Raw genomic sequence first — 9,172 nt, 5'->3', positions numbered from 1 at the left:
TTCCATTGCCTGAAGGTGGAGAACAGAGATCAAAGGCGGATTCCGATTGCACTCAGGCCTACATTTAAACCAGTGCTGACAATGGAGCGTTAACGATACAAAGGCTACAATTGGAGAGGGGCAGTTTCCTTGCCAGTGTGACAAGTAAAATTTACCCTGAAACAAAAATCGTAGGAAAGGTCAGGATACTGAACAAAAGCAGGTGTCCATTTCTGTCCCACGGACGAGATCCCACTTTCATTGTGTTTCTTCTGTAACTAAAAATGTACTGAAACTCTTGGTTTTAATTCAATTCAGCAAATTCGCTGACACATTTTAAAGAAGGTATCCAATCTCAGGAAAAGCTTTCAACTTTTCAGATAGTTCATTACCAGGACCTGAGGCAGGGGAACTGATTGGCAGGTAATAGTCTTTCAAACGCCTGTTCTTCTTCAAGGTATTACACATGTTAAAAGCTCTCTTGGACCAAAAGCAGCTTCAAAGTACTTCCTTTAAGTTCAGAGAGATTGTGGTTCTCATTTACTGACAGCAATAACGGGCAATAATCAAAGAGGAGAGTTCTGACCAAGCAGCATGTTGACTCTGAGACAACATACTTCTTGAGAGAGAAAGTAATAAGAAAGTTATATAAAAAAATAAAAATTGCAATGAGGAATTCTCTAGTGGCTCATTTGGTGAAAACTGTTGTCTTGTGTATAACTCCACCATATAGACATCAAAGGTCAATTTAATTTCCAAATAGAATCGAGTTTGCTGTTCTTAACAATTCTTACTCATGCAAGGTAGCAGAGCCAATGCCAATGGATGGTACTGTAAATCAGAGTCAGTAGCTTTGGAATAAGAATAATAAAACATAAGTGTGAAACTGGGTCATTTGTATCAGCAGCTGTTTGACTGCGATATTTCATAGTCAAATCTACTTCTGAACTTACTCAAGTGATTTTTCCAGTAAAGGTCAGGATTTGAGATATATTTTTTCTTTCTGTTTTGTCCTTATCTCCAGTCTAAGGATTAGTTGTAGTACCCCCAACTACTGTTAGAGATCAGACAACTTAGTGTAGTCCAGGGTTCAAATCTGGGACTTTTCTGAGCAGTATGGCTGACTCCATCAGCTATACCATCGAGTAATCGTCTCTAGAAAGAAAGAAGTGTAAGCCTTTTCACAGTAAATGCCAGAGAGGGGGATGAGCATGGAAGCAAAACAGAACTTGCATTTTTATAGGGTCAACATTTCATACATTTTGAGTTTATACATTAAAATGTAGATGTAAAGGGACTGTCCTTCGGTATTAATTCTGGAGAAACATTGAGTCTTTCTCCCATTTATTCTAATTTATATTCCTCTCCTAATCCACATTTATCCCCCGATTTAAATTAATTGGCTACTTATCTTATTGTTGCTTATGGGATGTTGTTGGCACAGATTAGCTGCTGACTTTGCCTGTACAGCATTCATGTCATTTCTATTCAATTGTATTTTATAAAATGCTTAAGAGATCTTTATGTCTTGTCCTTCCACCACCCCCACCACCACCGCCCACGCCCAAAACTTGAGGCCCCAAATCGCCAAAGCATGATGCGGACCTGATATCTGTCTTCACAACCATTTGAGCAGGTCAGATGACTGGATGCCTCTCCGGCTGGGCAAGAGACCGGACTTGCCCAGCCTGTGCTGAGTGACCAAGTGCTCAAGCTATTCCGTGTTCCAGTATCTCTGCTTCCTCTTTGTGAGGGCAGATCAATTCACCAGCAATGTCTCACAAACAGCCATGAGGCAAATGACCAATTAACCTGGAGAATTGTTCGACAGAACATCAAGATATAGTCCCATCTCTTTTCAGTGAGTGTCATGGGTTCTTTAATACATCAAGACAGGCAGATGGGACCTTGGTTTTGCGTTTTATTTTAAGGGGTTCAAACCAATTTACATTTTTAGCATTTAATACTTAGAATGGAGAGGCCATGCCCATAAAGCTATGGACAGGATTTGCCTGAAGACAAAAGTTTTTTTTCAGGTCTGAAAGACATTTACATGACATCTGGTCAGAGAAAGCTTAAGAGATGTAACTTGATAATGATTATCTGGCAGATGCCAGGCCATGTTGCACTGGGATAATTGCTCACAGAAATCAGAAAGTGTGACTGTCGGGTGACCCATAATTCAATTTAGAGGCTTTAATACAATATCAGGTTTGTAGACTCAGGTCACATTCAGTGGTGAAGACTGGTGCATTGCTTTGTATGGAACCTGATATTCCACCAGGCCTTCTTACTCTAAAGTGTCCTTAACAAGGCAATTTCTTGTTATTTATATAATATAACCTAATTCTTAAGTTTGAGTTTTGAGTAATAATCATTCGTGATATTAGATAAAAGATGGTATCTCCTTGCTCTTGTGGTTGGGGTGGATATTTAAAGATCACCTTGATTAAAAACTTAATAAAAGTCAGGCAGTTCTCCCAGTATCCTAGACAATATTCCGATCTTGTCTTAATATTCACCAAAAAAAGCAAATTTATATTATTTGTTTTTAAGGGTGTTTCTGTTTAAATCTATCATCAATTACTGTAAGTTGTTTTTCAACTGTTCTGTAAACATGCTTTGTATGCAATGCATTTGGATTGTCCACAGGTGCTGGCTCCCCTCCAGTGACTCACCAAAACAGCCAATCTTCATGTGAAAGTGACTGCGTGTGTGGTCATACCGTTTGACCATAGAGTATTTGAGCCTGATCGTGTACTTGTGAAATGACGTGAAACAAAATAGCTATATAACACAGTACTTGTCCAGTTCGGTTCCCCACACCTGTTAGGGCTTCTTGCATGTATAGTTGTAGACATATCTACATCTCCAAGTCTTGTTGACCTGTTCAACTCTTTCTGTGAGCCTGCCTAGCATCAAGAGTGTTATTTATTTAAAGTGAGTTTAAACTCTGAAAAAGCTCTTTCGCTTTGGCTTGTTTTCCTTCCCAACTCCCCTGAACCCAACACTTCAAGTACTTTCCAACAAAGTCCATCTCTGGATAATCCTGCATTTGATATAATGTTGTTAAGATGACTCAAAATGCATCCTGTTTTAGGATTTTACTTTGAAGTATAGGGAATGTGTGTATATAGTTATCAGTAACGGGTAGACAAATATTGTTTCTTCTCTCCTTTGTTAGTCTCAAAGAACAATTGAAGAGCTCCATTTGCTTCCTAAATTAAATCAGCTAAGTCAGAAAAGAATGGAATCGAACCTTCAGCTCTCTGGTTTATGGAATTGCATTTGAATGAGCAGTACCTTTATCCAGCAAACGCTAGGTAAACTATTGTATTTTGCATTGTTTGTTCTTAAGGGTGTTTCTGTCAAAATCCATCAGCAATTATTGTAAATTGTTTTTCAACTGTTCTGCAAACATGCTTTGCATGCATTGCGTTTGGATTGTCCGCCTAAAACAACTCAATAACATTCAAATTCATGTTCTGATATGTTTTGCATTCACTTGCTGTTGGGTTTTCATCACTATCTTGTCTTGTTTTGTTCAGGTTAGGTGTAAGGATTCTTTAAGTGTTATCTGATTCTTTTTCTAGTCTGTATATCTAGAACATATAGCAGGGAAACCAAGTCCGATCATATCAAAATACATGTTTTTGAAACTAAACTAAGGGCTATCAACTAGCAATTTCTCACCACCAGAAGTACTTGTTATATTCAATTAACAAGAGAGAATGTTGTAACAAATTTTGCAACCAATGAAGCGTTAATGGGAAAAAAACAATAAAAGCTCTCTTAATCTCTATTTTAAAAGATGCATTTAATTTAAATGATTTGATTTAAACAAATGATTTTCTGTTCATTTTCAATCATCCTTTTTTTCTTCTACTTCTTACTTGCTGTCTGCTTTCTGAAGTCGGCAAGGTCAGACTATACAGCAGGAATGATTGACAACAAGTCACATCTGACACTAAACCATTCATATTACAGAGATGGAGGTCAGCTGCAGGGCTGAAGAAAGAAGGTCACTGATCTTAGTGGTTGTGAGGCTGAAGCAGAATCATCCCCAAAGCACACAAAAGAGAAATATAATTACATTTCCCTTTTTTTTAATTTTAAGAATCCAAAGAAGCAGTTGTCTACTTCTGTCAAGTGCAGGGTCTTGGAAAAAGGACTTTTCATTAGAAATTGCTCAGAGACCGGTGAAAACAGGAGCCGGTGTGAATATATCTCTAAAGTATGAAAAGAAATAGTGCTGGTGTACCTTATATACAGGGCATATTGATTTAGCCTGGAACATCATAGCTGAAGTTCTCTGCAACAGATTATTTCTGCAAACTTATACGAAAAAAAGTCAATAAGTTAGAAATGCTGAGAACAGAATATAAAGGAGCGTAAGTCACAATATGACTTATTCAAGTTGATGTTGGGTCCAGATCTAATTTCCTGCACTTGTTTCAAACCCAGCACTAAGTGCGCATGCAGTACTTCCACCAGGAAAGTGCGGTAGCAGTAACACAATTTAGGAGATGATTTGGATCAAGAAACTGTTACAACGTAAAATACAACTGGCGCAAAGAAATTGAAGTGTTTTTTAGTAGGAAAATGAATGGGTCTCGGGGGCATGTACGACTTGGGTGATGATACGATTTATAAAGAGATGATTTAGGCGAGTTTACCTGTACTATAAGTGGTGAGACTGCATGGATTTTGTGACCGAATGTGGCAGCTAATTGCATGCAGCAATGTCCCACAACCAGCTGTAGAATGAATAACCAATTTCATTTGGGGGATTGATTTGCACATCAATAATATTCGCAGGGATTAACTGGAACCGTACTCAGTGGCAGGGAAATAAGTCAAAAGCCTACGGGAGAAGAGAAAATTGGCAAAGGGGGAATAAAAGGGTTAAAGAAAATGAATAGAATGCACAGCAAACATGTTGGTGTGGCAGATGATCTTTTGTTTAATAACCAAAATTTGTGTTTGAGGTTGTCTGTGCCAGATGACCAGATGGTGGTATAGAGCAGGTGCATATTAAGTGTCATTGGACACTTAAAATGATGTCAGGAATGCTCATTGATACAAAAAGCACTGCAGACCCCATCCTTCGGCTGACATATCCAGAAGAACTAGACACAATCTGCAGCTGCTTGATTCAGCTAAATACAATGAAGTCCTGTTGCACAAATGGAGGACGGCTGAAACATTAGTCTCTGGATTTTTAACCGAACAGAAACTTATTTTATTTTTTCCAAAACCAAATTGCTCCTCTCCTCCTGAAGGTGCTTACTCCTGCTAGGTAGCCGGTGCCCTCCGACACCTTTTCCAGATAGTCAACAATAATAACAACAACAAAGTCATTGTTCATGTTTGAGGCTATATAGTGAGTATCAGCAGACCACTCAACTATGGTGGGTGGGGGGGGGAGAGAGACAAATCACAGCTGAATTGATCCCTGTTGTTGCATGATGTCCATACTTGTGCCCTTTCTTCCACGGGTCAAAAGTTACTGGCTGAGGATCAGGGGTGTGCATATGTGCAGTTGTTGGAATGTTGCAAATGATGACTTTTATTTTCTGGCATCAGACTTTCCTCAGTCTCTAGGGAAGGTACTGAACACGCCAACAAAGTGCACCATGAAGATCATCTGAGAGCTCAGCCCACCCATTACCAGCATGTAGTCGCAGGCAGAAGGAAACATTTATACCCAGAAAAGCCATGAAAACCACCCATCCAGGTGGGTTCTGTTCTTGTCGAGCACTCAGCTGAATGCTATGCTATAGTGAAGCTGCTGATGTATCAAAATTTTGCCATGACTAACCTACGTAAAGGCACTGCCCGATGAAGCAGCAAGCTATACAGATCCAAAGGTTACTAGTTCAAGTCACAGCGCTAAGTTAGCAGAACCCAGCCAAGACGCCATTTGGGGCAGTATAATTGGCTTTTGTGTCTCTGGGTTTGAGAGGGGAAAATAGCAAGGGCTTCCATTACTAACTGCTTTCCAGCTACCTTTACTGACAAATTGATTTGTCTGTGGATTCCCATCTAGTCTTAGTTCATAATGATTTTGCCTTCAAATTTAATATCACAGAATTGTGAAAATTCTTGAATTCAGTCCTTCTTTGGAAGCCACGTTTTTTTAAAAAAGTGCTGAAATCCCAGAGTCCTGAATTAAGAAGGTCCTACAATTTTGCAATGTCTTAATTTTAAAACAAGATGGTCTTAACGAGCTTAGACTGGGTGAAATGTTGGGCTTCAATTGAGGACAGGATAGGACTTGGGTATCATGTGCTACCTGGTCAAATAGTTTGATAATAGTTACAGGCATGAAGGATGGTCACTTAGATGGAGTAGCTAGCAGAGAAAGGCCAGCGCTCTTGACCATACTCACCACACTCCAGCAAGTGGTAGTGCCTTCAGGAGAGGAGAAAAGAAAGAGAAAACCCCACATTTTACCACAAAAAGGTTCCACTGTATAAATGAAAGCTCAAATTGAATTGAATTTGCGATGTAAATAGGCTATGAATGAAGTTATTCCAGCGTGTAAACTGACATGCAGGAAAGTTGGTGAGAACAATGAAGTCAGTGCAAATGAATTATAAATACATTGACCTAATTCATTCCCAGTTCCTTGTGTAAATAAGATTTGCAAGACAGATGGAAGACTGAAATTGCATTGAGAGTTTATCACTGCAAAATAACTGTGATCAAAGGAAATGAGTAAACACACCTGCATTCCCCACACTGACTATGAAATCGGTTCCTACCCTGAGGCAAACCAAGCACCAACAAAATATGCATGGCTATTGTTTGTGTAAGAAAGATGGGCTGGCGTGACTCAATGCTTTCGTCTGCACCCTGAGCTATCAGATGGTGAGCGTTAATGTCATTAACTGCTCCATTAATCAAAGTAACTGAAAACTGCCATTACTGTAAAACATCTGTTATGTACTCCCATTGAAAGCCAGAGAGCAACAGATTGACAGGGAAGTGAAAAAATCGTGTTGAACACATTGCTAGTGCCCTTATCATTCTTTAAACCACTGAAATAGAGTGTGTATCTCAATAATAATATTAATAATACTTACATTTGATAATAACCCCTTTTATGTCAGGAAAACTTCTCAATGCTCCTCACAGAATGCACTGTGAAGTGTCGTGACTGTTTATTTTGAAGGCAAAAGCAGGAGCCTAATAGAGCATAGCAGTGCCCCACTAACGCCAGTGGAGTAAGTGACCAATTTTATTTGGGGGATTTGTTGGCCAGGAAGCAGGGAGAAACTCCCATCTCTTTTTGAGTGTCCTGGATCTTTACATCCACCTAAATACAGATGGGACCTCAGTTTAATGTTTCAACCAAAGGACAGCCTCTCCAATAATGTAGCATGTCCCCAGCATTGCATTAAAGGACTGTTGGCCTGCATTACTTGAGAGAGGTACCAGCAGACAGCACCTCCAGGAGATGGGGAGAAAAATAAAGGAAGAAAAAGAGACTTTAATAAAGATTTTTTTACTATTGCCAGTTGTATTCTGGTAAGAAATGAATGTGGAATTCAAGAATAAAATCTGATATAAAAATAGAATCAGCAACCAACAAGGTAAGGTTCAAAGGAATGAATCAACCTGTGTACTCTTAACAAAGTTGGTAGAAAGACTTGTCTTTGAATAACCTAATGTAGAGAGTAATGAATCTGAGGAATATTTGTGTTTCGGACAACTTATACATCAAATAAGTTAGAATCCAAAGCCACGTTTCACAAAAAAAGAAAGCAGTTCGTTAGAGAGAAAATTAGAGATATTTGCAGTTTTTTGTAAAAAAAAAGGAGGAAAAATAAAAGCATCACATAATTATTGTAATCAGCATGGAAAGCAACCAAATAAATAAAATATTGAATTGCATTCCTCTTTTTAATCCTTGCTATCCAGGCTGCAACTAACACGTGTATTTAAATGAAGGGAAGTCTGGCTGAAGTTTGATGTTTTTTTCTTTCCCTCTCCCTCCATCCCTCCCTCCCTCCCTCTCTCTTTCTGCTTGTTAAATAGCTCTGACATTCCTGTCTTTGTGTCAATCTGATCTGAAGTGAACAGATGTCCCAGGCTTTGTTTTGGCGAGCCCTGGGCAGGACAATAGCACCTCTTCTCTGGATAATCAGCCTGCTGCATGCATGGATTGCGCCTGGCAGCTGGCAAGCAGCTCCCCCGCTCCTAAACACACTCCCAGCAATCAGCAGACTCAAATTACTCAAATATTTGAAAGCTAAATACGACCAAATGGTTCTTTAAATCTCTTCGTTTTTTTTCCATTTGCCTTTTGCAAAGCCGTCGATTGAGGGGTACAACTGAAATACATTTGGTATTCTCTCTGCCGGGCATATTTTCTTCAACATTATTAAACTCTTTTGATAACCCGCGTACAGGTGTTATATGTACATTTATTTGTAAAAGGTTATCACAAATATTTTTTGATTGCTCATTTCAAAAGGTAAAATTGTACAGTATTTATGTGCCTAACTTGTAGCGAGGTTGATTATTCTTCCAACGTCTCATCCTGCCTTATGCGCTTAAAAAGCTAACAGTGCTGTTAGTAATAATCCCTTAAAAAAATAGAAATTTGGTCCCTTAATCCACGACTGCTTGTGAGACACTGCTGTGCGCAATTGGTTGCCAAGTTTCGCTCACAAAATATAAAGTCAATTCACTTTATACAGTATATTCTGTGAAGGGCTTTGAGACATCTCAAATATGTGATAAGGTACTATATCAAATGCAAGGATTATTATGTTATTATGCTGTACATGCCACAATTTAACATAAAGCTCCGCTTTCTGCTCTGCTCAAAGCCAATCCCAGCACAAGCCAAGATTTTGTTTCTTCTAATCCTAGTTATAGACCTTTATCGTATAAAAAANCGAGGTTATATTTCTCTGTTGAATTTGTGTCGAACCCTAACACAAGGCCATACTTTTTGCTACTTAGTCTTAATCCTAACCATGAAACAAGGCTACCCTTTTTGCTCCTCAACCCCAAATCTACCTTAATCTCTATTCTAACCATGAACTAACTTTCCATGCTCTCTAACTCGAATCCCATTCGAGCCAAGGCTACCCTTTCTATCATTCCTAATCCTAAAATAAATTGTTTCATTTTGTGAATCGTCCAAACTGTAAAAAGAATCTCTAGTTTCTGCTGAACA

This window comes from Callorhinchus milii, unplaced genomic scaffold, assembly GCF_018977255.1.
Source record: "Callorhinchus milii isolate IMCB2004 unplaced genomic scaffold, IMCB_Cmil_1.0 Scaffold11, whole genome shotgun sequence".
Classification (NCBI taxonomy): Eukaryota; Metazoa; Chordata; class Chondrichthyes; order Chimaeriformes; family Callorhinchidae; genus Callorhinchus; species Callorhinchus milii.
Note: the sequence above shows the minus strand (reverse complement) of the source record.